Consider the following 18,097-nt stretch of genomic DNA (forward strand, 5'->3'; position numbering starts at 1 on the left):
CTGGGGGTCGATTTGACCTCTGGAAGGTCATGTGGGGGTGCATGGCCTTACCGTTACACACACACACACACACACACACACACAGTGCATGACCGTACCATCACACACACACACACACACACACACACACACACACACACACACACACAGTGCATGACCGTACCATCACACACACACACACACACGTGTTGTGGATGACCAATTGAAATTCCCTTCCTTAGCCCCAGCCGCCTACGTCCTCTACAAGCGGAGATAAACGACCAGAAATATTCATTATTTGTTTTATTATACTTTGTCGCTGTCTCCCGCGTTAGCGAGGTAGCGCCAGGAAACAGACGAAAGAATGGCCCAACCCACCCACATACACATATATATACATACGCGTCCACACACGTACATATACATACATATGCATTTCAACGTATACAGATATATACATACACAGACATATACATTTATACACATGTACATAATTCGTACTTGCTGCATTTATTCATTCCCTTCGCCACCACGCCACACATGAAATAACAACCCCCTTTCCCCAGCATGCGCGCGAGGTAGCGCTAGAAAAAGACAATAAAGGCCACATTCGTTCACACTCAGTTTCTAGCTGTCTTGTATAATGCACCGAAACCACAGCTCCCTTTCCACATCCAGGCCCCACAGAACTTTCCATGGTTTACCCCAGACGCATCACATGCCCTGGCTCAATCCATTGACAGCACATCCATCCTGGTATACCACATCGTTCCAATTCACTCTATTCCTTGCACGCCTTTCACCCTCCTGCATGTTCAGGCCCCAATCGCTCAAAATCTTTTTCACTCCATCTTTCCAAACCTCCAATTTGGTCTCCCACTTCTTCTTGTTCCCTCCACCTCTGACACATATATCCTCTTGGTCAATCTTTCCTCACTCAATCTCTCCATGTGACCAAATCATTTCAAAACACCCTCTTCTGCTCTCTCTCAACCACACTCTTTTTATTTCCACACATCTCTCTCACCCTTACATTACTCACTCGATCAAACCACCTCACACCACACATTGTCCTCAAACATCTCATTTCCAGCACGTCCACCCTCCATGTTGTACTGGGCATGATCTTGTTTGACAAGTTCTCCTGCTAGTTTTGATCTCTCTTTTTTTTTTTTTTTTTGCTGTTGGGGTCTGTTTGAGAGATGTTGTTATGTAACTCTCTCTCTCTCTCTCTCTCTCTCTCTCTCTCTCTCTCTCTCTCTCTCTCTCTCTCTCTCTCTCTCTCTCTCTCGACATTTTTAGATTTCTTTGTCTCTGATGAAAGTGAATCTTTTTACGGTATTTTTTTGTCTCAAAGTCATTTTTAAAGTGTTTTTTCTCTGAAAGTAATTTTCAAATTTTTTTCTCTTAAAGTAATTTTTAATTGCTTTCTCAAAGGAATAGTTACTTTTTCTCTTAAAGTTATTTTTAATGTATTTTTTCTCAGTAATTTTTAAAATGTTTATTCTCAAAGTGATTTGATTTTTTTCTCTTAAAGTAATTTTTAAAGCGTTTTTTCCTCTCAAAGTAATTTTCAATTTTTTTTCTCTTTTTAACTTTCTCTTTCAGTTCGTCTGTCTTCTCCTCTAGTAGTATTTGTTATGCTTCTGTTTACCAGCTTGCCTCTCCTGTTTTACACACACACACACACACACACACACACACACACACACACACACACACACACACACACACACACACACACACTTAAACAAACAAACACAAACACACTGTTGTCCTTGCTCGTGGCTCTTTGGAGCAATTATACAGCAGCTGATGTAGTTGTTCTCCTGCTGTTGTCTATGGAAAGTATCCAATTTATATATATATATATATATATATATATATATATATATATATATATATATATATATATTCCCTGGGGATAGGGGAGAAAGAATACTTCCCACGTATTCCCTGCGTGTCGTAGAAGGCGACTAAAAGGGGAGGGAGCGAGGGGGCTGGAAATCCTCCCCTCTCGTTATTTATTTTAATTTTCCAAAAGAAACAGAGAGGGGGGCCAGGTGAGGATATTCCCTCAGAGGCCCAGTCCTCTGTTCTTAACGCTACCTCGCTAACGCGGGAAATGGCGAATAGTATGAAAGAAAAGAAAAAGAATATATATATATATGTATATATATATATATATATATATATATATATATATATATATATATATATATATATATATTTTATGTTATATATATATATATATATATATATATATATATATATATATATATATATATATATATATATATATATATGCGAGTTGCCTCACTGCTGAGTCACGTACAGCTGACGCCGTGATCTGTTCACTGTTTTCACTGCACGGGTCTCCTGCTTTCACTGCTAGCATCCCCCAGATGCCGTGGGCAGAGCTGTGTGGTTATGAGGCTTTGTGCTACGATGTGTAATGTTTACACTCGTGTTTCCTCCCCGTCTCTTTAGCCTGGAATATATATATATATATATATATATATATATATATATATATATATATATATATATATATATATATATATATTCGTATGAGTCCACGAGGGAAAATGAAACACGAAAAGTTCCCAAGTGCACTTTCGTGTCATAATCACATCATCAGGGGAGACACAAGAGAGGAATATAACAGTCAGTTGATATAAATCGAAGAGACGATGGCGTCCTAGCTTCGTCTCTTCGATGTATATCAACTGACTGTTATATTTCTCTCTTGTGTCTACCCTGATGATGTGATTATGACACGAAAGTGCACTTGGGAACTTTTCGTGTTTCATTTTCCCCGTGGACTCATAGGAATATCTTGATCACGCGCAAAATTGTGATCCTTTCCAATATATATATACATTTCTTTCATACTATTCGCCATTTCCCGCATTAGCGAGGTAGCGTTAAGAACAGAGGACTGGGCCTTTGAGGGAATATCCTCACCTGGCCCCCCTCTCTGTTCCTTCTTTTGGAAAAAAAAAGAAAAAAAGCGAGAGGGGGGATTTCCAGCCCCCTGCTCCCTTCCCTTTTAGTCGCCTTTTGCGCGCACACACACACACACACACACACACACACACACACACACACACACACACCCGGGCCTAAGCCCGTTGCTCATTTATCGACCAAACCCCCGAGGGAAGGATGAACAGCTGGGTTGCCTGTGGGCTGAACGCCGGGCCTAGGACTCGAACCGGGGGGAAGGGGACGGCGGTGACGGGCGGTGGCGCCCCTTTGCTTGAATCATAGTCAGCAACGCTGACCACTCTACCACGTAGACCCTAATTGTGTTCCATTTCTCCACGGAATAGTATCCATTTCGTACTCATCAACGCCAAATTATGCCAATAAAGAAAATAAATAGATAAATAAATAAGTCAATAAAAAGAATAAAACATAAAAAAAGTATAGATAAAGATTAGAATAAAAAAATATATGTAAAAATCTTGCATTTCTTTAGGTTCATAGTTTGTCAAAATTCCCCCTGCTCTATTCTGCCGCGCATTTGACCATCTCGCTCTTCGTTGTAATATGAAGGCTGGCGACCTCCCTTTCCCTTCTCCCTCCCTCGCCCACCAAGTTTCCTCACCAGAACCATGTCTTTGTTCATCTCAACACGAAGGCGTACGTCAGCAACGCTGGCTGGATGGCTTTGCATGACGAGACGAGGTAGCGTAGGTCTGGTGTGTGTGTGTGTGTGTGTGTGTACTGGCCAGTGGTAACCCAGCGTAGCGTATAGAAAAATAAAAATAAGGTTGTTTTATATTTAAGTGTATAGGTTGGCCTTTGGGGGAGATGGACTGCCTTAGGTGGCCTTAGATTCAAGGCCAGAGAGCTTGTGGCCTATGTGGATAATAGTGTCTGTATGTGTGTGGATAATAGTGTCTATATGTGTGGATAATAGTGTCTGTATGTGTGGATAATAGCGTCTGTATGTGTGGATAATAGTGTCTGTATGTGTGGATAATGGCGTCTGTATGTGTGGATAATAGTGTCTGTATATGTGTGGATAATAGTGTCTGTATGTGTGGATAATAGTGTCTGTATGTGTGGATAATAGTGTCTGTATGTGTGGATAATAGTGTCTGTATGTGTGGATAATAGTGTCTGTATATGTGTGGATAATACTGTCTGTATGTGTGGATAATAGTGTCTGTATGTGTGGATAATAGCGTCTGTATGTGTGGATAAGAGTGTCTGTATGTGTGGATAATAGCGTCTGTATGTGTGGATAAGAGTGTCTGTATGTGTGGATAATAGTGTCTGTATGTGTGGATAAGAGCGTCTGTATGTGTGGATAATAGTGTCTGTATGTGTGGATAATGGCGTCTGTATGTGTGGATAATAGTGTCTGTATATGTGTGGATAATAGTGTCTGTATGTGTGGATAATAGTGTCTGTATGTGTGGATAATAGTGTCTGTATGTGTGGATAATAGTGTCTGTATGTGTGGATAATAGTGTCTGTATATGTGTGGATAATACTGTCTGTATGTGTGGATAATAGTGTCTGTATGTGTGGATAATAGCGTCTGTATGTGTGGATAAGAGTGTCTGTATGTGTGGATAATAGCGTCTGTATGTGTGGATAAGAGTGTCTGTATGTGTGGATAATAGTGTCTGTATGTGTGGATAAGAGTGTCTGTATGTGTGGATAATAGCGTCTGTATGTGTGGATAATAGCGTCTGTATGTGTGGATAATAGCGTCTGTATGTGTGGATAATAGCGTCTGTATGTGTGGATAATAGTGTCTGTATGTGTGGATAATAGCGTCTGTATGTGTGGATAATAGTGTCTGTATGTGTGGATAATAGTGTCTATATGTGTGGATAATAGCATCTGTACGTGTGGATAATAGTGTCTGTATGTGTAGATAATAGCGTCTGTATGTGTGGATAAGAGTGTCTTTATGTGTGGATGATAGTGTCTGTATGTGTGGATAATAGCGTCTGTATGTGTGGATAATAGCGTCTATATGTGTGGATAATAGTGTCTGTATGTGAGGATAATAGTGTCTGTATGTGTGGATAATAGTGTCAGTATTTGTGGATAATAGTGTCGGTATGTGTGGATAATAGTGTCTGTATGTGTGGATAATAGCGTCTGTATGTGTGGATAATAGTGTCTGTACGTGTGGATAATAGTGTCTGTATGTGTGGATAATAGTGTCTGTATGTGTGGATAATAGTTTCTGTATGTGTGGATAATAGTGTCTGTATGTGTGGATAATAGTGTCTGTATGTGTGGATAATAGTGTCTGTATGTGTGGATAATAGTGTCTATGTGTGGATAATAGTGTCTGTATGTGTGGATAATAGTGTCTGTATGTGTGGATAAGTGTCTGTATGTGTGGATAATAGCGTCTGTATGTGTGGATAATAGCGTCTGTATGTGTGGATAAGAGTGTCTGTATGTGTGGATAATAGTGTCTGTATGTGTGGATAATAGTGTCTGTATGTGTGGATAATAGCGTCTGTATGTGTGGATAATAGCGTCTGTATGTGTGGATAATAGCGTCTGTATGTGTGGATAATAGTGTCTGTATGTGTGGGTAATAGCGTCTGTATGTGTGGATAATAGCGTCTGTATGTGTGGATAATAGTGTCGGTATGTGTGGATAATAGTGTCTGTATGTGTGGATAATAGCGTCTGTATGTGTGGATAATAGTGTCTGTATGTGTGGATAAGAGTGTCTGTATGTGTGGATAATAGTGTCTGTATGTGTGGGTAATAGCGTCTGTATGTGTGGATAATAGCGTCTGTATGTGTGGATAATAGTGTCTTTATGTGTGGATAATAGCGTCTGTATGTGTGGATAATAGTGTCTGTATGTGTGGATAATAGCGTCTGTATGTGTGGATAATAGTGTCTTTATGTGTGGATAATAGCGTCTGTATGTGTGGATAATAGCGTCTGTATGTTTGGATAATAGTGTCTGTATGTGTGGATAATAGCGTCTGTATGTGTGGATAATAGTGTCTGTATGTGTGGATAATGGTGTCTGTATGTGTGGATAATAGTGTCTGTATGTGTGGATAATAGTGTCTGTATGTGTGGATAATAGTGTCTGTATGTGTGTGGATAATAGTGTCTGTATGTGTGGATAGTAGTGTCTGTATGTGTGGATAATAGTATCTGTATGTGTGGATAATAGTGTCTGTATGTGTGGATAATAGTGTCTCTATGTGTGGATAATAGCGTCTGTATGTGTGGATAATAGTGTCTGTATGTGTGGATAATAGCGTCTGTATGTGTGGATAATAGTGTCTGTATGTGTAGATAATAGTGTCTGTATGTGTGGATAATAGCGTCTGTACGTGTGGATAATAGTGTCTGTATGTGTGGATAATAGTGTCTGTATGTGTGGATAATAGTGTCTGTATGTGTGGATAATAGTGTCTGTATGTGTGGATAATAGTGTCTGTATGTGTGGATAATAGTGTCTGTATGTGTGGATAATAGCGTCTGTATGTGTGGATAATAGCGTCTGTATGTGTGGATAATAGCGTCTGTATGTGTGGATGATAGTGTCTGTATGTGTGGATAATAGTGTCTGTATGTGTGGATAATAGCGTCTGTATGTGTGGATAATAGTGTCTGTATGTGTGGATAATAGTGTCTGTATGTGTGGATAATAGCGTCTGTATGTGTGGATAATAGCGTCTGTATGTGTGGATGATAGTGTCTGTATGTGTGGATAATAGTGTCTGTATGTGTGGATAATAGCGTCTGTATATGTGTGGATAATAGTGTCTGTATGTGTGGATAATAGTGTCTGTACGTGTGGATAATAGTGTCTGTATGTGTGGATAATAGTGTCTGTATGTGTGGATAATAGCGTCTGTATGTGTGGATAATGGTGTCTGTATGTGTAGATAATAGTGTCTGTATGTGTGGATAATAGTGTCTGTATGTGTGGATAATAGTGTCTGTATGTGTGGACAATAGTGTCTGTATGTGTGGATAATAGTGTCTGTATGTGTGGATGATAGTGTCTGTATGTGTGGATGATAGTGTCTGTATGTGTGGATAATAGTGTCTGTATGTGTGGATAATAGTGTCTGTTTGTGTGGACAATAGTGTCTGTATGTGTGGATAATAGTGTCTGTATGTGTGGATGATAGTGTCTGTATGTGTGGATGATAGTGTCTGTATGTGTGGATGATAGTGTCTGTATGTGTGGATAATAGTGTCTGTATGTGTGGATAATAGTGTCTGTATGTGTGGATAATAGCGTCTGTATGTGTGGATAATAGTGTCTGTATGTGTGGATAATAGTGTCTGTATGTGTGGATAATAGTATCTGTATGTGTGGATAATAGCGTCTGTATATGTGTGGATAATAGTGTCTGTATGTGTGGATAATAGCGTCTGTATATATGCATATAAGACTACGAACCCTTGAACACGACTGTGTGATATGTGAACACAGCGTCCCGACCCCCTTGGTATGCTACCATGACCTTTGACCTGACGCTGGAGGTCAAACCACATCCAGACCCTCAGATAGATAGATATAGATATATATATAGATAGATTTCTTATCCATCCGAGACTCCAGTGAGGGCCCAACTCCTTACAGACTTCGTGAAGGGCCGAGGGAAAGAGGGAGACAGAGCTGTGGTGAACCACAGTAATATGTCTCTCGTAAAGGAATGAACATTTTGAAGGTGACTTTGGGAGGTGGATGGTGTGTTCCATGTTATGTTGCACAGGAACTGAGACTGCAATAGACCACAGGGGGGGTGGTTTGTTAGGGCCCCTTTGGAGGCTGTCTGTGATAGCGGCAAATGCCAAGAGACACGTAGATTAGTGTGGGTCCAAAAAACTAGGAGGCGTAGAGACAGAGATATATATTTGAGAGAGAGAGAGAGAGAGAGAGAGAGAGAGAGAGAGAGAGAGAGAGAGAGAGAGAGAGAGAGAGGCTGCCAGAGGGAAAAAAGGGTTATTCTTCATTAAAGTCATGTAGGCAAGGCCCCTAGCTAGTGTGGGCAAGGCCCCTAGCTAGTGTGGGCAAGGCCCCTAGCTAGTGTGGGCAAGGCCCCTAGCTAGTGTGGGCAAGGCCCCTAGCTAGTGTGGGCAAGGCCCTAGCAAGTGTGGGCAAGGCCCTAGCTAGTGTGGGCAAGGCCCCTAGCTAGTGTGGAGGTGAGTGACGAGTGGGCCCCCAGTGAGTGTGGAGGTCTAGAGACGCGTGTTCAGTCCCTCCTCCTCCTCCCTCCCTCCCTCCCTCAGTCAGTGTGTGGACGAGTGTTCAGTCCCTCCTCCTCCTCCTCCTCCTCCCTCCCTCCCTCAGTCAGTGTGTGGACTAGTGTTCAGTCCCTCCTCCTCCTCCCTCAGTCAGTGTGTGGACTAATGTTCAGTCCCTCCTACCTCCCTCCTCCTCCCTCAGTGTGTGGACTAGTGTTCAGTCCCTCCTCCTCCTCCTCCCTCCCTCAGTCAGTGTGTGGACTAGTGTTCAGTCCCTCCCTCCCTCCCTCAGTCACTGTATGGACTAGTGTTCAGTCCCTCCCTCCTCCTCCCTCAGTCAGTGTGTGGACTAATGTTCAGTTCCTCCTACCTCCCTCCTCCTCCCTCAGTGTGTGGACTAGTGTTCAGTCCCTCCTCCTCCTCCTCCCTCCTCCTCCCTCAGTGTGTGGACTAGTGTTCAGTCCCTCCTCCTCCTCCTCCCTCCTCCTCCCTCAGTGTGTGGACTAGTGTTCAGTCCCTCCTCCTCCTCCTCCCTCCCTCAGTCAGTGTGTGGACTAGTGTTCAGTCCCTCCTCCTCCTCCCTCCCTCCCTCAGTCAGTGTGTGGACTAGTGTTCAGTCCCTCCTCCTCCTCCCTCAGTCAGTGTGTGGACTAATGTTCAGTCCCTCCTACCTCCCTCCTCCTCCCTCAGTGTGTGGACTAGTGTTCAGTCCCTCCTCCTCCTCCTCCCTCCCTCAGTCAGTGTGTGGACTAGTGTTCAGTCCCTCCCTCCCTCCCTCAGTCACTGTATGGACTAGTGTTCAGTCCCTCCCTCCTCCTCCCTCAGTCAGTGTGTGGACTAATGTTCAGTTCCTCCTACCTCCCTCCTCCTCCCTCAGTGTGTGGACTAGTGTTCAGTCCCTCCTCCTCCTCCTCCCTCCTCCTCCCTCAGTGTGTGGACTAGTGTTCAGTCCCTCCTCCTCCTCCTCCCTCCTCCTCCCTCAGTGTGTGGACTAGTGTTCAGTCCCTCCTCCTCCTCCTCCCTCCCTCAGTCAGTGTGTGGACTAGTGTTCAGTCCCTCCTCCTCCTCCCTCCCTCCCTCAGTCAGTGTGTGGACTAGTGTTCAGTCCCTCCTCCTCCTCCCTCCCTCAGTCAGTGTGTGGACGAGTGTTCAGTCCCTCCTCCTCCTCCTCCCTCCCTCCCTCAGTCAGTGTGTGGACGAGTGTTCAGTCCCTCCTCCTCCTCCCTCCCTCCCTCAGTCAGTGTGTGAACGAGTGTTCAGTCCCTCCTCCTCCTCCCTCCCTCCCTCAGTCAGTGTGTGGACGAGTGTTCAGTCCCTCCTCCTCCTCCTCCCTCCCTCCCTCAGTCAGTGTGTGGACGAGTGTTCAGTCCCTCCTCCTCCCTCCCTCCCTCAGTCACTGTGTGGACTAGTGTTCAGTCCCTCCTCCTCCCTCCCTCCCTCCCTCAGTCACTGTGTGGACTAGTGTTCAGTCCCTCCTCCACCTCCTTCCCTCCCTCAGTGTGTGGACGAGTGTTCAGTCCCCCCTCCTCCTCCTCCTCCCTCCCTCCCTCCCTCCCTTAGTCACTGTATGGACGAGTGTTCAGTCCCCCCTCCTCCTCCTCCTCCCTCCCTCCCTCCCTCAGTCAGTGTGTGGACTAGTGTTCAGTCCCTCCTCCTCCCTCCCTCCCTCCCTCAGTCACTGTGTGGACTAGTGTTCAATCCCTCCCTCTCCTTCCCTCCCTCAGTCACTGTGTGTGTTCAGTCCCTCCTCCTCCCTCCCTCCCTCCCTCCGTCACTGTGTGGACGAGTGTTCAGTCCCTCCTCCTCCCTCCCTCCCTCCGTCACTGTGTGGACTAGTGTTCAGTCCCTCCTCCACCTCCTTCCCTCCCTCAGTGTGTGGACGAGTGTTCAGTCCCCCCTCCTCCTCCTCCTCCTCCCTCCCTCCCTCCCTCCCTTAGTCACTGTATGGACGAGTGTTCAGTCCCCCCTCCTCCTCCTCCTCCCTCCCTCCCTCCCTCAGTCAGTGTGTGGACTAGTGTTCAGTCCCTCCTCCTCCCTCCCTCCCTCCCTCCCTCAGTCACTGTGTGGACTAGTGTTCAATCCCTCCCTCTCCTTCCCTCCCTCAGTCACTGTGTGTGTTCAGTCCCTCCTCCTCCCTCCCTCCTCCTCCCTCAGTGTGTGGACTAGTGTTCAGTCCCTCCTCCTCCTCCTCCCTCCCTCAGTCAGTGTGTGGACGAGTGTTCAGTCCCTCCTCCAACCTCCCTCCCTCCCTCACTGTATGGACTAGTGTTCAGTCCCTCCTCCTCCCTCCCTCCCTCCGTCACTGTGTGGACGAGTGTTCAGTCCCTCCCTCCTCCTCCCTCAGTCAGTGTGAGGCTATGTGGAACAGTCACCCAGTTACTGACAAGTTTTCTCGGTACTCCAGTCCACTCACACTCTCCTTAGTAACCCCATCCACAGTGAAAAATGTTAAAATGATCCAACATTCAAGAGGTGTTAACAAGAGATAACAGAATGTAGATTGATGTCTGTCTCGTCCAGAAAATGTTAAAATGATCCTACATTCAAGTGGTGTTAACAAGAGATAACAGAATGTAGATTGATGTCTGTCTCGTCCAAAATGTTAAAATGATCCTACATTCAAGTGGTGTTAACAAGAGATAACAGAATGTAGATTGATGTCTGTCTCGTCCAAAATGTTAAAATGATCCTACATTCAAGCGGTGTTAACAAGAGATAACAGAATGTAGATTGATGTCTGTCTCGTCCAAAATGTTAAAATGATCCTACATTCAAGTGGTGTTAACAAGAGATAACAGAATGTAGATTGATGTCTGTCTCGTCCAGAAAATGTTAAAATGATCCAACATTCAAGTGGTGTTAACAAGAGATAACAGAATGTAGATTGATGTCTGTCTCGTCCAGAAAATGTTAAAATGATCCTACATTCAAGCGGTGTTAACAAGAGATAACAGAATGTAGATTGATGTCTGTCTCGTCCAGAAAATGTTAAAATGATCCTACATTCAAGCGGTGTTAACAAGAGATAACAGATTGTAGATTGATGTCTGTCTCGTCTAAAATGTTAAAATAGTCCTATATTCAAGCGGTGTTAACAGGCCAAGAGATAATAGACTGTAGATTGATGTCTGTCTCGTCCAAAATGTTAAAATGATCCTACATTCAAGTGGTGTTAACAAGAGATAACAGATTGTAGATTGATGTCTGTCTCGTCCAAAATGTTAAAATGATCCTACATTCAAGTGGTGTTAACAAGAGATAACAGAATGTAGATTGATGTCTGTCTCGTCCAAAAATGTTAAAATGATCCTACATTCAAGTGGTGTTAACAAGAGATAACAGAATGTAGATTGATGTCTGTCTCGTCCTAAAATGTTAAAATGATCCTACATTCAAGTGGTGTTAACAAGAGATAACAGAATGTAGATTGATGTCTGTCTCGTCCAAAATGTTAAAATGATCCTACATTCAAGTGGTGTTAACAAGAGATAACAGAATGTAGATTGATGTCTGTCTCGTCCAAAATGTTAAAATGATCCTACATTCAAGTGGTGTTAACAAGAGAAAACAGATTGTAGATTGATGTCTGTCTCGTCCAAAAATGTTAAAATGATCCAACATTCAAGCGGTGTTAACAGGCCAAGAGATAACAGAATGTAGATTGATGTCTATCTCGTCCAAAATGTTAAAATGATCCTCCATTCAAGCGGTGTTAACAAGAGATAACAGAATGTAGATTGATATCTATCTCGTCCAAAATGTTAAAATGATCCTACATTCAAGCGGTGTTAACAAGAGATAACAGATTGTAGATTGATGTCTGTCTCGTCCAAAATGTTAAAATGATCCAACATTCAAGTGGTGTTAACAAGAGATAACAGAATGTAGATTGATGTCTGTCTCGTCCAAAATGTTAAAATGATCCTACATTCAAGTGGTGTTAACAAGAGATAACAGAATGTAGATTGATGTCTGTCTCGTCCAGAAAATGTTAAAATGATCCTACATTCAAGTGGTGTTAACAAGAGATAACAGAATGTAGATTGATGTCTGTCTCGTCAAAAATGTTAAAATGATCCTACATTCAAGTGGTGTTAACAAGAGATAACAGAATGTAGATTGATGTCTGTCTCGTCCAAAAATGTTAAAATGATCCTACATTCAAGTGGTGTTAACAAGAGATAACCGACTGTAGATTGATGTCTGTCTCGTCAAAAAATGTTAAAATGATCCTACATTCGAGCGGTGTTAACAAATGGAAGAATATGAACTTTGAAGAGCAGGGAAGCCCTTGCGAAATGTGGCGTCCCTCACCCACTCAGCATTTATAAAACTCGAATGTGATATGCAGAAGAGATTATTATAATGCTTAATACAAAGCTCTTAAGAGTAATAGCCACTTAAAAAAAAGAGAGAGAGAAAGATCCATTTAATAAGGAGGTTTGTTTACATTCAATCAACACTGTGGTGAACCAGGTCCAGAGATGGAGTGGGTGGAAGAGGGAGAAAAAGATAAAAATTTGTATCCACTTCGCCTCTTATGGCGTGGATCAACATAAGTACACACGCTTAGGTTTTAAGTGATTCGCTTTTGGGTTTTAAGTGATTCGCTTTTGGGTTTTAAGTGATTGCTGCGCTGACGTGCGCCCTTGGCCGGCGACGCCTTGATGTATATCTGTGTGTGTGTGTGTGTGTGTGTGAGAGAGAGAGAGAGAGAGAGAGAGAGAGAGAGAGAGAGAGAGAGAGAGAGAGAGAGAGAGAGAGAGAATATATATATATATATATATATATATATATATATATATATATATATATATATATATATATATATATATATATGATTCTTTGCCATTTTCCCGCCGTATGTCTGCGCACAGTGTTGAAAAACGGGGGCGTAAACACATCTCACAACGGGAGTTGGCAACGGCTGTTATACACTTACTAACGACCGCTTAGCCTCGTTAACAAGGTGGTTTCAGCCAATAGGAGGGGGGGAACATAGTCTGGGTAGAGTGTAAGAGGTGTTGACACCCTTCGGGTGGTGGTTGAGCGATGCCTCTATGACGTATGGTGGGAGGAATTGGCCAATCAGCTGTACTGTCTGGCGTTCTCCAGGCGAGCGAGTGGGTCCCACTGGGTTTGATTGGCTCCTGTGAATGGCACTGTATAAGATGGTTGACTCCTGTGAATGGCACTGTATAAGATGGTTGACTCCTGTGAATGGCACTGTATAAGATGGTTGGCTCCTGTGAATGGCACTGTATAAGATGGTTGACTCCTGTGAATGGCACTGTATAAGATGGTTGACTCCTGTGAATGGCACTGTATAAGATGGTTGGCTCCTGTGAATGGCACTGTATAAGATGGTTGACTCCTGTGAATGGCACTGTATAAGATGGTTGACTCCTGTGAATGGCACTGTATAAGATGGTTGGCTCCTGTGAATGGCACTGTATAAGATGGTTGACTCCTGTGAATGGCACTGTATAAGATGGTTGACTCCTGTGAATGGCACTGTATAAGATGGTTGGCTCCTGTGAATGGCACTGTATAAGATGGTTGACTCCTGTGAATGGCACTGTATAAGATGGTTGGCTCCTGTGAATGGCACTGTATAAGATGGTTGACTCCTGTGAATGGCACTGTATGAGATGGTTGGCTCCTGTGAATGGCACTGTATAGATGGTTGACTCCTGTGAATGGCACTAAGATGGTTGGCTCCTGTGAATGGCACTGTATAAGATGGTTGGCTCCTGTGAATGGCACTGTATAAGATGGTTGGCTCCTGTGAATGGCACTGTATAAGATGGTTGGCTCCTGTGAATGGCACTGTATGAGATGGTTGGCTCCTGTGAATGGCACTGTATAAGATGGTTGGCTCCTGTGAATGGCACTGTATAAGATGGTTGACTCCTGTGAATGGCACTGTATAAGATGGTTGGCTCCTGTGAATGGCACTGTATATGATGGTTGGCTCCTGTGAATGGCACTGTATAAGATGGTTGACTCCTGTGAATGGCACTGTATAAGATGGTTGACTCCTGTGAATGGCACTGTATAAGATGGTTGGCTCCTGTGAATGGCACTGTATAAGATGGTTGGCTCCTGTGAATGGCACTAAGGTGGTTGGCTCCTGTGAATGGCACTGTATAAGATGGTTGACTCCTGTGAATGGCACTAAGGTGGTTGGCTCCTGTGAATGGCACTGTATAAGATGGTTGACTCCTGTGAATGGCACTGTATAAGATGGTTGGCTCCTGTGAATGGCACTAAGATGGTTGGCTCCTGTGAATGGCACTGTATATGATGGTTGGCTCCTGTGAATGGCACTGTATAAGATGGTTGGCTCCTGTGAATGGCACTGTATAAGATGGTTGACTCCTGTGAATGGCACTGTATAAGATGGTTGGCTCCTGTGAATGGCACTGTATAAGATGGTTGGCTCCTGTGAATGGCACTGTATAAGATGGTTGACTCCTGTGAATGGCACTGTATAAGATGGTTGACTCCTGTGAATGGCACTGTATAAGATGGTTGACTCCTGTGAATGGCACTGTATAAGATGGTGGAACAGATCTCTCATGGAACAGATCTATCATGGAACAGATCTCTCATGGAACAGAACTCATGGAACAGATCTCTCATGGAACAGATCTCATGGAACAGATCTCTCATAGAACAGAACTCATGGAACAGATCTCTCATAGAACAGAATTCATGGAACAGAACTCATGGAACAGATCTCTCGTGGAACAGATCTCTCATGGAACAGATCTCTCATGGAACAGATCTCTCATGGAACAGATCTCTCATGGAACAGATCTCTCGTGGAACAGAACTCATGGAACAGATCTCTCATGGAACAGATCTCATGGAACAGATCTCTCATAGAACAGAACTCATGGAACAGATCTCTCATGGAACAGAACTCATGGAACAGATCTCTCATGGAACAGATCTCATGGAACAGATCTCTCATAGAACAGAACTCATGGAACAGATCTCTCATAGAACAGATCTCATGGAACAGATCTCTCGTGGAACAGAACTCATGGAACAGATCTCTCATGGAACAGATCTCATGGAACAGATCTCTCGTGGAACAGAACTCATGGAACAGATCTCTCATGGAACAGATCTCATGGAACAGATCTCTCATGGAACAGAACTCATGGAACAGATCTCTCATGGAACAGATCTCATGGAACAGATCTCTCATAGAACAGAACTCATGGAACAGATCTCTCATAGAACAGAATTCATGGAACAGAACTCATGGAACAGATCTCATGGAACAGATCTGTCATGGAACAGATCTCTCATGGAACAGATCTCATGGAACAGATCTCATGGAACAGATCTCTCATGGAACAGATCTCTCATGGAACAGATCTCATGGAACAGATCTCTCGTGGAACAGATCTCTCATGGAACAGATCTCATGGAACAGATCTCATGGAACAGATCTCTCGTGGAACAGATCTCTCATGGAACAGATCTCTCATGGAACAGATCTCTCATGGAACAGATCTCTCATGGAACAGATCTCTCGTGGAACAGATCTCTCATGGAACAGATCTCATGGAACAGATCTCTCGTGGAACAGATCTCTCATGGAACAGATCTCATGGAACAGATCTCTCATGGAACAGATCTCTCGTGGAACAGATCTCTCATGGAACAGATCTCTCATGGAACAGATTTCTCATGGAACAGACCTCTCATGGAACAGATCTCATGGAACAGATCTCTCATGGAACAGATCTCATGGAACAGATCTCTCATGGAACAGATCTCTCATGGAACAGATCTCTCATGGAACAGATCTCTCATGGAACAGATCTCATGGAACAGATCTCATGGAACAGATCTCTCATGGAACAGATCTCTCGTGGAACAGATCTCTCATGGAACAGATCTCATGGAACAGATCTCATGGAACAGATCTCTCGTGGAACAGATCTCTCATGGAACAGATCTCTCATGGAACAGATCTCTCATGGAACAGATCTCTCATGGAACAGATCTCTCGTGGAACAGATCTCTCATGGAACAGATCTCATGGAACAGATCTCTCGTGGAACAGATCTCTCATGGAACAGATCTCATGGAACAGATCTCTCATGGAACAGATCTCTCGTGGAACAGATCTCTCATGGAACAGATCTCTCATGGAACAGATTTCTCATGGAACAGACCTCTCATGGAACAGATCTCATGGAACAGATCTCTCATGGAACAGATTTCATGGAACAGATCTCTCATGGAACAGATCTCATGGAACAGATCTCTCATGGAACAGATCTCATAGAACAGATCTCATGGAACAGATCTCATGGAACAGATCTCTCATGGAACAGAACTCATGGAACAGATCTCATGGAACAGATCTCTCATGGAACAGAACTCATGGAACAGATCTCATAGAACAGATCTCATGGAACAGATCTCATGGAACAGATCTCTCATGGAACAGATCTCATGGAACAGATCTCTCATGGAACAGATCTCATAGAACAGATCTCATGGAACAGATCTCATGGAACAGATCTCTCATGGAACAGAACTCATGGAACAGATCTCATGGAACAGATCTCATAGAACAGATCTCATGGAACAGATCTCTCATGGAACAGAACTCATGGAACAGATCTCATAGAACAGATCTCATGGAACAGATCTCTCATGGAACAGAACTCATGGAACAGATCTCATAGAACAGATCTCATGGAACAGATCTCATGGAACAGATCTCTCATGGAACAGAACTCATGGAACAGATCTCATGGAACAGATCTCATAGAACAGATCTCATGGAACAGATCTCTCATGGAACAGAACTCATGGAACAGATCTCATAGAACAGATCTCATGGAACAGATCTCATGGAACAGAACTCATGGAACAGATCTCATGGAACAGATCTCATGGAACAGATCTCATGGAACAGATCTCTCATGGAACAGATCTCATGGAACAGATCTCTCATAGAACAGAACTCATGGAACAGATCTCTCATGGAACAGATCTCTCATGGAACAGAGGTCGTATGAGGAGTACTTGTTTATATATAACATATTCACGCTTCAAAATGACTGTTGGAATGTACTATATGGAAGGGGATCTCAATTGGGCTTTGGCAAGTGGCACAGAACTGAACACCACGTCTGGAACACAGATCTGTGGGTTAGTCTCGAGAGAAGTGGATGTAGAGAGAGAGAGAACAGAGAGAGAGAGAGAGAGAGAGAGAGAGAGAGAGAGAGAGAGAGAGAGAGAGAGAGAGAGAGAGAGAGAGAGTATGTATGTGACTGAGTTTGGAATATGGAGCTTTCGTTGGGGTGTGGTGGGCAGATGTTCGTCTGTGTTGGAGATGGCCTGTACAGGAGACCTGGTGGTCTGGTCGCAGACCACAGACAACCCACCTTCTTCAGGCACCTCTTAAGAGCTTCTGTCTCCTGAAGGAGCGAATAATGGACCAACACTCTGAAGGGGTCGCCAGAGAATCCTAGTTTCAGGTCACGATCCTGGAGATGGATGAATGACACACGATGAATTTCCTCGTCCTCCTTGTGTGTTTCTGGTCTCAAAACACCTAAAATGGGGGACCCGGGGATCGAACTGGGGTTGACCAATATGGCTCACGGGTAATGCACCTCAAAATCACTTTTTTTTTCCCCCACACACACACACACTCCCCCAGCGCGCGCTCGAGCGCGCACACGCCCTCGAAGGCATTCTCCCCCCCAAGAACTGGGGCGCGGTTTCATGGAGGAAAAGAAAATGGTCATTGCCACTCCTCCTCCACGTAGAGACTTGGGGAGGCAGGAGCACAGAGGGTGAAGTGTGTTGGAGGAGGAGCTGTGACATGTCCAGAACAGAGAGTCATCCAAAGGGAGGGGAGGGGTAA

General features: G+C 44.0%; 2 protein-coding genes across 4 annotated transcripts in view; one reads left to right on the plus strand and one right to left on the minus strand.

Moving 5' to 3' along the window:
• Positions 1-18,097, plus strand: part of LOC139765839 (uncharacterized) — an 86,551-nt gene that overhangs the window by 42,537 nt on the left and 25,917 nt on the right. The window lies entirely within an intron of this gene.
• The window catches only part of LOC139765838 (patched domain-containing protein 3-like), a 38,073-nt gene that overhangs the window by 18,677 nt on the left and 1,299 nt on the right, over positions 1-18,097 (minus strand). Inside the window, exon 1 of one of the 2 annotated variants that reach the window (XM_071693663.1) lies at positions 17,613-17,631. The exons of the other annotated variant lie outside the window; for it this stretch is intronic. The gene's annotated coding sequence lies outside the window, so the exon portion shown is untranslated. Of the gene's footprint in view, positions 1-17,612; positions 17,632-18,097 lie in introns of those variants that run through there. 2 annotated transcript variants of the gene reach the window in all.

This window comes from Panulirus ornatus, chromosome 56 (assembly GCF_036320965.1).
Source record: "Panulirus ornatus isolate Po-2019 chromosome 56, ASM3632096v1, whole genome shotgun sequence".
In the NCBI taxonomy this organism is placed as follows: domain Eukaryota; kingdom Metazoa; phylum Arthropoda; class Malacostraca; order Decapoda; family Palinuridae; genus Panulirus; species Panulirus ornatus.